We start from the raw sequence: 12,290 nt of genomic DNA on the forward strand, positions 1-12,290 counted from the left end.
CAACCCGTCTAGCTCTGTTTTGCCCAAGTTATGTCCTGAGGCAAAGCAAAAGAAAAGAGATTTTACCGCAGTTACAACTACTATTGAGCACTTTGGCTTTTTAAGTAGAGTCACTGTGGAAGGCCTGCCAGCCCTCTTATCTGCCCCCATCCAATGGGAAGTTAATGCACCAACGTGGGTGGAAGAGTGGCCCTTAACCAGTAAAACAATTCAAGCCTTAATAGATATAGTACAGGAGCAATTTGACCAAGCACACCTACAACATTCCCTAAGTCCTTAGAACTCCCCTATATTTGCTGTAAAAAAAGAAATCTGTAACATGGAGGATGTTGACTGATTTGAGAAAAGTAAATGAACAGATGAGATGGAAGCAATGGGAACTCTTCAGCCTGGGCTTCCTCCTGCTACTCAATTGCCTAAGGGAGTTAGTCTGTGGGTTAGAGATATTAAGGATTCTTTCTACTCTAGCCCTCTGGATAAGCAGGATATGAAAAGATTTGCCTTTTCAGTGCTCAGTGTTAATTTATCTGATCCTTATAAATGATTTGGATGGACAGTTTTGCTGAGGGAATTAAAAACAGCCTTACCATCAAATATATGTAGCAGCTGCTCTTACTCCAGTAAGAAAAGCATTCCCAAAAGTTATGTTATTACATTACATGGATGATATCTTGGAGTGTGTACTTGAGGAGCAAATGTTAGAATCATTTCATACTACCAATTGTATATAGCCCCAGGAAAAAAATTCAAAGGCACACTCTTTTTCAATATTTAGGATATGAAGTATATCTCAAGGTACTTATGATACAAAAACTTTAAAAACAGAGAAGCTAAGCACCTTAAATGACTTTCAGAAATTGATAGGAGACATCTAATGGATGCGCCCAGGGTAAGGCTTAACTATCAATTATGACATTTTAAGGGGAGACAGTACTTTAGATTCACCACGCCAGCTTACAAAAGAAACCCAAGAGTCTCTGAGAGAGATTAAATTGGCCTTATTCAATGTGGTTGAAAGAGTCACTCAAAAACCCTTGGAAATAACAGTTTTTGCTACAAAAGAGGCACCTACATCAGTCTTTCACCAAGGAGAAAGTGTGATCAAGTGGATGACCCTTCAAGCACAACTAGTCCAAAGCCTTATTTCTTCCTCAATGCTTGTAGCTAGAATCTTATTAAAGGTCATTAAGAGAATAATACAATTATCTGTAATAAGACCTGACAAGATATACACCTTTTATACCAATGCACAAATTAATATATGCTGTGAAACCATCCCAGAATGGCAAATTTTATTGGCCATAGCTACAAATTTTACACATGGGTCTACCTTAAAGATAACCTGGATATTACATAATTGGCCATGGATTTTTGAAGAAAAAGTTTCTAAGGTTCCTCTTCAAGGACTAATCATACAGATGGATCCAAACATAACATTTGTGCTATATATTCTCCTAACTTAACTATAAAAAGAGTAGTCAGAACTTCCTTTTAATCCACTCAGCAGAATGAGTTGTATGCAATTATGCTATCTCTTGCTTGTTATCCAGGAGATATAAATATAATATCTGATTCGGCCTATTCAGTAGGTGTGATACAAAGAATTGCCACAGCCCAAATAAAATTTGTAGCCTCTAATATGTATCAATTTTTTAAGCTTTATCAGCTGAAGTTTCAGGAGTAAGTGAGAAAACGACCAGGTAAGTATTATCTTTTGCATGTCTACTTGAGCTCATAATGATATTCTAGGAACTGTTTTTTTATGGAAATTTAAAGGCAGATTACCTTCTCATCATGTTAGCCAATACTCTTTTATTTCAGGCAGCTCAAGAATCTCATTTTAAATATCATCAGGCTGCATGAGCTCTATGTCTGCAGTTCGGGATAACAAAAAAGGTAGCTAGGAGCATAGTAAAAGCTTATATGGCTTGCCTTCTGCTACACTCCCTCCAGTGAAGAACCGTCGTGCTTTGAGACCCAGTGAAATTTGGTAAATGGATGTGACTCATTAGAAATCTTTTGGTCATCTGTCTTTTGTCCATGTTGTAGTGGACACCTTTTCTTTTCTTTTTTTTTTTTTATAACTTTTTATTGATAGAACCCATGCCAGGGTAATTTTTTTACAGCATTGCATTCACTTCTGTTCCGATTTTTCCCCTCTTTCCCTCCACTCCCTTCCCCAGATGGCAAGCAGTCCTTTACATGTTGAATAGGTTACAGTATATCCTAGATACAATGTATGTGTGCAGAACCGAACAGTTTTCTTGTTGCACAGGGAGAATTGAATTCAGAAGGTAAAAATAGCCGGGGAAGAAAAACAAAAATGCAAGCAGTTTATATTCATTTCCCAGTGTTTTTTCTTTGGATGTAGCTGCTTCTGTCCATCTTTGATCAATTGAAACTGAATTAGCTCTCTTTATCGAAGAGAACCACTTCCATCAGAATACATCCTCAAACAGTATCGTTGTTGAGGTATATAATGATCTCCTGGTTCTGCTCATTTCACTCAGCATCAGTTCATGTAAGTCTCGCCAGGTGGACACCTTTTCAGGATTTACTTTTACAATACCAGCAAGAGATAGCCTGAGTGGTCACTGAATTCCTTACACAGGCATTTGAAGTTATGGGTGTGCCACAAGCAATAAAAACATATTTATTGCATATTGACCTGCATATACTTCTAAACATTTTGCACACTTTTGTGCACAGTATAAGATTTTACACACCACTGGCATACCCTTCAATCCTCAAGGACAGACAATAGTAGAGGAGAAACATAGACATCAAGACACTCCTCCAAAAACAAAAGAAAGGGGAGCCACAGGTAACCTTAGAAAACTTCTAAATTTAACCCTTTATACTCTTAATTTTTTGGTTTTTGATGAAGACGCACTGATGAAGAAACCTAGACAGGTTTCCTAATCTATGGGAAGGGCAGTGTCCAGTGTGAGCATCTCCAGTATCTTTAGATAATTGCTAGGTGATGTGGAGAGATCCAAAGAGTGGTGAATAGAAGGGACCAGATAGGTTAACTGCTTGGGGCAGAGGATTTGCTTGTGTCTCTACAGATGGAGAAGGAATCTGATATGTCAACAAGCCATATTTGCCTTGTCCATGGGAGAGAGACAAAAAAAGAGAAAACACTTGAAATGGAGAAGACCCAAAAAACATTGGGTGGGTTCCATCTCTATGACCACCACCAAATGAGCATGGCAGTTAGCCCTATGGTATGGTAATTGGCTCATGAACATCACCATGACCATAAAAATAATTGCTCATGAGACTGATGGAGGACTTCAAAAGCTGGATGAATCATTGGCTTCTCTGAGACATAATGAGACTGATGAAGGATTTTAAAACCTGCAGGGATCATTGGATTCCCTGACACATGAAGTGATGGATAATAGATTGGTTTTGAACTATCTCTTGGCTGCTGAAGGAGGTGTATGTGTGATTGCTACTTATATACCCTCCTTCTAAGACTCATGGAAATCTTTTCTAATACCATGTTGATTCATATTATTTGTTACATCAGTCCTTGCCTGTGCGATTCTTCTCATGCTGATTCATATTGCTTGTTACATCATTACTTTCCTGTGTGATTCCTCTTATGTTGATTCATATTGTTTATTATATTACTACTTGTTTGTGTGATTTCTCCCGTGGTGATGGATTTAACTACTGATGTATACTTGCTTCAATTAAACAGAAGGGAGAGATGTAGAGGGCCACAGATAGTGGATGTCTGGGTGAGGTATAAGACCCTTCAGGCCAGAGGGAATCTGTTAAGTATGTCTGGTTCAGTTCCCCATCTCCCCTCAGGACTCTTGGCCTTCCTGAGAAGTGAGGAGGCAGTGACAATCTGTGTTATAACTGAAGCAGAGTGATACCAAGTGGCAAAGAGTCATCTACATAACAATAACAAGTTGTTTATGTGGTCCTGCATATGCAAGATAGAGTTAGTGCATGTGCAGTGTTGCTTTGGTCATGTAAGGGTATTAGGGCATATAAAGGCGAGAGAATTTGGAATAAATGGACTCCATGTTTTGAGCATATATGTGAGTCTCGCCTCATCACTCTTCTTCTAAGAGCAAGGACTTGGGTTGGTACCGAGATCCTCCAGAGAGCTAGTCCTGACACAACAAATGACCCTAAAGGCTTTAATGCATTTTACTTGCAAATTATGAAACAATCAATTAAGCAAATTTATTAGTAAGCAAAGTGTATGGTCCCACCAAATATAATCTGTTTACATTTAAATATTTTGCTAAATATGAATTTTAATAAAATCCATTTGTGAGAAATGATACACTCAGACCCTCGTCTATTCCAATCAGTGTTGTTGATCAGTTTGACAGAATCACATCAAATTTCTCTATATAAGGCACTACAGCTGTGTGTTGCAGATTAAGTTCACTTGCATAATTATATGAAATTAACTAGAGGCTATACTTCTTTTTCCTTGTCACATGGTGACCAAATCCAGAATTTCAGAGGTGTCTTAAGTACATAGGAAGTCCTCTTCTATATTTTTGTACCTGTGGAGAATTCTCTCTAGTCCAACAGGAGTAGATGACCATTTTATGACCACTTAATCTGATTAAGCTCCATGCTTCACCCAATCACCAAGTATTATACTACTTCCTCATGCATAATCTAAAGAAAAACCCATTCATCCTATCATTTACCTTTTCAATCTGAGGGCACCAAGCAAGACAGATATAGAAATAAACTCAGTGCAAGCTAATGGAGGATACCCAGATTAGAAAAGATAAATTAAGTTGATCATGTGGTTTATAAAAGTAAAAAAAATACTGACATTTTGAGAGGGAAAAACAAAACTTGTAAAATCATTTAAAAAAACAAAATAAATAGACTTAATTTTGAGTGATTTAAAAGGAAAAAGAAAAAGTCATTCCTCGAACCTTTCAGAAAAATACACTATCAGTTTTTCAATAGTGCAATTCCTGTTACATTCCTGTGCCAAAGTTGGCCTTTGGATGATCCCCTTGTGCACTGCCAAAAAAGTTAGATGAATGCTTTACAAGCATAAAAGAGGTTAACTTTGGGGGAGACAGAGGTTTTCTTCTCTAAAGTCATCTTGCTTGCTATAAGTGTGATACATTACAATGAGAAACTTAGCTGAATTGTTTTTGAGTTTATGTGACAATCACTTACAAAACAAAAAACAACCAAAAAACCAAACCACTATTACCACCATCTATATGTGATTGTAATCAATCCAAATTCCTCAAAAGTCCTTAAAGAAATTGGTATAAACTTTGTATTTGTAACCACTAAAGAACCCAAAAGGGGTTTACTAGAGTAATTAAGTTAGTAAAAGAAAGAGTAAGGTTGCATAAGGAAATAAGAAAAGTTAAAGGTGAGTGGATAAAGAAAGTTGGGAATTGTTTGCAATTTCAGCATAAATATTGAAAAGGAAATTTCAGGGGTCTTAATCCCATGAAAGATTAAAGATTTAGGAATATTTTTTTTTCCTGAGGCAATTGGGATCAAATGACTTGCCTATGGTCACACAACTAGAAAACGTCAAGTGTGGAAATGTCAAGTGTCCGAGATAAGATTTGAACTTGAGTCCTCCTGACTTCAGGGCTGGTATACTATCCACTGTGCCTCCTAGCTGCCCTGATTTAAGAATATTCTTAAGCAATACCCCGTTGACAGTTCCTGCGTGTCTTCCTTTCCCAATCAATAAAAGACTACAAAATATGCTTCTTAAAATGCATGCTTATTAATTGATTAATAAAGGATTATCTTTGTGTTCTAGTTTCAATTAGTAATTTAGAAAATTGAAAGGAATTGGTTTGGCTCCTTGGGTAAATGAAAGAATGTAATGGAAAATAAGGAGTGTCATCATGAAATAAATTTTAAAATATAAGCCATATAAAATAATGTTCAAAATTTAATTATTTACCAGTAGTTATTAGTACTAGTAATTATAAATCAAAATTGATTGGATTGGAGATATTTTATTTTAATTTTCATTTATTTATTTTTTGAATTGGAGATGTTATAATACTAATAAATGAGATAATCCAAACAGTCTTTATATCTACAAAGGGAATAATAAATATTTGCACTTAGCTCACAGGGTTATTGGGAGAAACCCACAGTTGTTGAAGTACTTAACACAGTGCCCGTTTGTATAAAGGATGAGTACTATAGTGCTCAACTTTGTAAGAATACAATTGAGCAAAATGTTGTCCCATTTATAGTGAAATGGATGCCAATCTGCTTATGCACTACTGAGACCATAAGAGCATTATTTTGGTTTCAGCTCTGTTTTCAGTCAGAACTATGTTGCCAGCTCTTTACTCCCTAACGCAGGTAGTATTTTCTGTTTCCAACTGCAGGCACACACAGCCTCCAGATGTGCTGCCTTAAGACCTTGACAACTTGACAAATATAAAACTTAAAGAAATATTGTTAACCCTTGCCGCCTATGTGGGAATGGAATTTTTAGTGTGATAACCTTTGCCGTCTGTCTGGGAATGGAATTTTTAGTATGATAAATGTTTCAAAGCATTTTTTGTGGATTTTTTTTTCTTTAAAAATGTGTCTCTGAAACTGCTCCATGCTGACTCCCCTAGTTTGGTTCTGGGGGGCTCAGTCTCTGGTCAGCTAGCAATAAACGCTCTTAAATTTACATTATGTTGTCTGTCCTGTATTTTCTCTCGCCCAGTATTTCAATAGGTACTTTTCCTAACTGGCAAGGAATGTTAACAACATTAGGAAATTATAGACTGAACATTTTGAAGTATTACTAAAAATAGACTTAAGCAAGTTATAAGGAACAGAAAAAACCTGGCACATGTTGGGCACTACATAAATTATTGCGATTAACATGAAAATGCTTGGGGTAATAAGATAAATTATTTTGTATAATTGATAAGTTTGAAAGTTATTTAACTAAATTATTATCTATTAAAGCAAGTTTCTTCCTCTTTTCAATCTAGATACTGTTACATTATTAAAAAATCTGTTATATGATGTAATGTCTCACTTTCCCTGAATTATTCTGCCTCAGTATCCCTGAATTATTATGCCCTGAGTAGAATTGTTGTGGCCACACACACCCCTTCCTTGCCCCATTGGGACTGAAAGAATTGGGGCCTCAAAGTTCTGGCTACTCTCACATTCCGAAGAGTCATAAAACTCCAGATAGCTTATCTCAAATGCCTGGATATCTCCTGTCTCAGACTTCTATCTCCTGCTCGACAACTTTCTTGACCCTCAACCTGTCCGAATTAAAAGTTATGGTTCTTTCCTGGAATTTCCACTTACCCAATGTTCTGCCCTGCCTTGCCTTTGTTTCCCTAATACCTGGAGCCCTATAAAAGTCTCTGGAATTACTTGTTGAGTGCTAGATGCTTTGAGACAAGAGTTCCATTCAGCCAATGAGGAGTCAAACATCTTTTGGACAGGAGTCCTATTTGAGTGCTGGTCTAAATTCTCCACTTACTAAAATATTATAAATCTAATCTCTATCTTCTCTCAGTTTCTCCAACACTACATGATTGTTAAAATATATTTAAAAAAAAAACTAGAATAACAATAGTACTTATTGATGGGAGAAAAACAGGGTAAAATCCTCTTAGGAGATCTTTGTAAGGTTTCTTGAGATAAACCTTACTGAGGGAAACTGTGAAACTCTAGCACTGCCAATTGAGGACCTCTCTCACCAAAAGTGGATAAATGAGACTAATAATTAGTGGGTGCCACTTGGGATCATTAGGAAACTCATAAAATTGTATCTTCTGATGTCATTATTTTGAACCAACTATTCACTGTGTATGAACTTGTGGTAAAAGAAGTGGAAACAACTATACAAATATAAACAGCTATCTGAAGAAAAATAATCTGAATGATTGAGATATATTTTAGTTCATAAGCAAGGCCAATATGGCACACAAGGGATAGCAGATTCAATCAAGCAAGGATGAATTACTACAGACATTACTGCACTGGCAACTTACATGATAGTAATTTAACCACCTTGTGTAGCTTTTAATTAGCTTATGTTTCAAGTCATATTGATAAGTCTGCTAGCTTATATCCCCTCTTTGAGTATTTACAGCGATTGTTGTGCACGGGTAGTCCTTGACCAAAGCTGAACTAGTTTAATATCATAGCTTTCACTTAGTAAATTATGCCCAGTTATGACTCACTTGACTTATATGGAGTCTACTGGAGAATCTCATATCATTCTCAACCCACTATATTCTAGAAATGGTCTGATGTTCTCCCTTTGGCTTTATCTGCAAACCCAAGGCAGGGGATAATGATAGCAAATGGATGAAATTTGTTAATAATTTTAAAATGCTAAATGAAATTTTGAGGTCAATATATGAGAAAAAATAATTATGTATCACTTAGCTATTACTGAAATTTTGAAACTTCAATTTGCTATTCTAGGACATAAATGGACTGCCATAAGTTGATATCTGTCCCTGGGAAAGTTGCGAGAATGACCTTGCAAAAGTAAAGAGAGTGTTCTTTTGACCTATTTCCATCTTGATAAATAAGACATTTTCCCACCTGAATAATTCTGGCTATGATATTGTATCATAAAATTGACTGCCTATGACTCATACCTGAAATCAGACAGAACTAATACTGCTATGTCTCTGCCTTTCTTCTCACATAGTAAATTCCACTGATAGGGCCAAGTGTAAAAGAAGATAAACCCTACTGGTAATTTTTAATTAAGTAATAAATCCTAGTAGTAAGGAATAATTTTGAATTGTCAAGTTGGATTATAGATAAGAGACTACCTTATAATCTTCTTTCATCATGATAATATTATTAAATAGGAGATGTGACAAATTTCAAAAAATTTTATTAAGATAAAGCTTCATTTTCCAATTCAGGTCCTCATAATGCAACAAATTTAAAATCTCTTAAATTTCAGATGAAATATGTATTTTTAAGATAGTAATTCTTTATACCTCTATTTTATATCGAGTTTGTATCAAGAAGCAGCTCTAAAAGGAAAAAGCCCCTTCAGAGCTAATCTGAGAATATGGCTTGTTTTAGAAATAAAAAATAAAATACCTGGAACTTTTTAATCTATATCAAGGATCTGTGATCCTTAGTAACCGAATCCACCTAAACCTATGAAGTTATGAATATTGGAACTTGCTGTTAGACCCCATGGGACTGTAATTGATATTATTCTGAGTCTAATTCTGGCTATGATCTTCAAAGAATTTTATAAAGCCAATGATCCATGATGCCAGTTTGTAATTATTTGGGGCTAACATCCATGAATTACAGGTGGAATTCTCATGGGGAAGGCTAGAAGAACCCTCTTGGCATGAGCTGAGGTAGGCTTCTCCTTTACAACTATCAAATAAATTCAATTGTCTATCAGGGTTCATCATGATAAAAAAAAAAAAAAAAGGTACTTTATTAAAAATTCTCTAACAAGATTTCTTTTTTTTTTTTTTTTTTTTTTTTTTTTTTTTTTTTTACTTTTTATTGACAGAACCCATGCCAGGGTAATTTTTTATAACATTATCCCTTGCATGCACTTCTGTTCTGATTTTTTTCCTCCCCCAGATGGCAAGCAGTCCTATACATGTCTAACAAGATTTCATCCTCTTTCACCCATCTTATATGCTAAAGAGAAAATATGAATTCAGAATTTTTTAATTTTTCAATTATTTGAATCTACCTAAAAATGTAAATTCTCTGGTTCATATTACTGTCATCAAGGTTTGGGCTGGCTCTATCTGAACTGGTTATTATAATAGCAAATTAAGATTGTATTTAGACTTATTTTTGTCAGAGATATTTAACAGAGAAGAGGGTAAGAGTAACCTGAACTGGAGAAGCAAATCTACTAGAAGCTGCTCTGAAGCCCCACTCATTCCAGTATTCCTGGAAGACCAGAGGACTGCATGAGATAACATGACACCTTCACCCATGAATGGTTCCTAATTTCCCTGTTCCTGAGACTGCAATTGATGGAATTTTTATCTGATATAGCCACTGTGGAATGTCTATACACCTAGTTCTATAAGAATAGGGCCCTGGAAGGAGAGGTCATCTCAGATTCTAAGGAAGATCTGACATCCACCTCATTAGTGGGAACCATAGACCTTTTGATAGAGTGCCATTGTCTCAGTGCTTTGCCTCAGTCTCTTATTGTAGAGGGAGCAATTTTAATCCCCATACATTCACATTATGACTAAGTCATAACCACAGATCTGCATAGCCACTTTAACAAAGATTGTAGATGAATATATTCAGGAGTTGAACAAAAATTAACAACTTAGTTTTATTTAAAATAAGCAAACTTCTGACAATAAATTTTATCAACTATTATGGTTATCAAAGAATTTTGAAAGAATCTAATTTTCCATATCAAATGTGAAGAATGAGTACAATATTTTCCCACTTTGAATTTCCTAGTTTTAGGCTACTTCAATGAAAAATGAAAAATGACTCTTAGGAGAGATTCCTCTTCAATTTAATAAATGAATAATATGGTAGAAAGAACCCTGGATCTGGAGCCTGAGGACCAATGTTAAAACACTGGCTTAGCTACTTACTTTTTGTAGGATCTTGGGCAAGTGACTAAGCATCAATTTCCTCCTATATAAAATGAGGGGTATGGTAGAACATAAGTTTTCTGATACAGTTTCCCATCAGCTTCACTGACACAGCATTTTCTCCTATCAAGTACCTTTGGGGTACTTGATTAGGAGTACTTTGGGTACTTGATAGCTTCCCTGATGCCCTTTCCTAACCTAGTGCCAATAAAAAGTCCAGGCCTTTCAGCCTTGGTGGGTATCTGAGATGCAGAATATCCATTTCCAGATGGAAAAAAAGGGGATGTTTCCAGAGAAACAAAGAGCCACTGTATCCTGGCTGTAGATACTTTTAACATATTTTTTACTATGTTGGTAAAGTAAAACTCATCTTTTACTAAATGTTCAGTGATTCATGAGTACCTTATTTTGTCTCAGCATCAAACCTGAACAAAGAGGATTAAAACTGGACAAGACTTTAGGTCCTTAACAGCTCCAAATTCATGATCCTGTTAAAGAATTAGCATTCCAACATTTGAGAAGGGAAAAAAGTCTTTTGATATGGTATGACCTGTTGAATGGCCTTTGGCAAGATGAAAGGGAAAAACAAAGTCAAATAAAGGAAATAAGCCAATAAATGCAAAATACTTTGTCATCGAAAGAATATAGAGATGAAAATAAAAATTTAAGATATATCACTTTAAGAATATAGACTTCCCTAGTTCAGAGTGGAAAATTGGGAAATTATTGTCTATTTGGATAACACTTGGGTTTCTTAGGCTTAGATACTGATTTTAAAAAGTAGTCATTCACAATTATTTCACTACTTCTAATGTTTAAATACCCATTTTCCTTGAGCATTTTATATGTGCTATTTCCTTATTCCTTTTATGTATGCTACAAATTCATCTGTCCATAATTTTCTTCTTTTCAGTTTGTCCTAGCCAGTGACACGATGTTGTGGACATAATATCCCGTCTCCACTTATATATACACTTTTGGTAGCAGCAAAGGTATGGCTTCAATAGAGATCATTATAAAATGATGCTCTTTTTACTAGTTTATCTGCTTTTTGGAAGTGAGAACATATGAGGAGTGGATAGGAATCTGTAAAGAAATAGTCATCTGTTCTATTTCCCATCGTGATCCAAAACTAGTTATCTGGAATATTCAATTCACTAATCAAATTCCTATGGCTATGTGATCTTGGGAAAATGATACAACTTTTAGGTGCGCTAGGACAGAGAAGTTAAACTTCAGAAGCCTGTGTATCCTGAAGATTACAATGCAATTAGAAGAGGTTTAACAAAATAAAAACGTAATACAATGCAAATGATGTCAATTTGTGATTTTCTAAGGAAACTGTGGCCTGGAGGGATCTTTTTCTATTTGAGTTTGAAGTCACTACTCTAAGAAGCTCTCTAAAACTGTAAGTTACAGAGGAGATGCCTGCCCACTTGCACTGATAGGAGTTTCTTCACTTGAGAGTTACCCAAACCAATGAAATCACAAGCCTTGTCCCTTATGTGGTAGTACCCTATGAAGGTACCTGCTCTCATGGAGTTTAAATATCTGATGGGAGATAACACAAACACAAATAAGTAAATATACAAACAAAATATACAAAGTAAATTCTGTAGTAGAAGGAGCTCAATGGTGCAGTGAATATAGTACCGGGTCAAGAAGAGTCAGCTTCCTTAACTCAAATCTGGCTCAGACACTTACTAGCTGTGT

This window comes from Antechinus flavipes, chromosome 1 (assembly GCF_016432865.1).
Source record: "Antechinus flavipes isolate AdamAnt ecotype Samford, QLD, Australia chromosome 1, AdamAnt_v2, whole genome shotgun sequence".
Classification (NCBI taxonomy): Eukaryota; Metazoa; Chordata; class Mammalia; order Dasyuromorphia; family Dasyuridae; genus Antechinus; species Antechinus flavipes.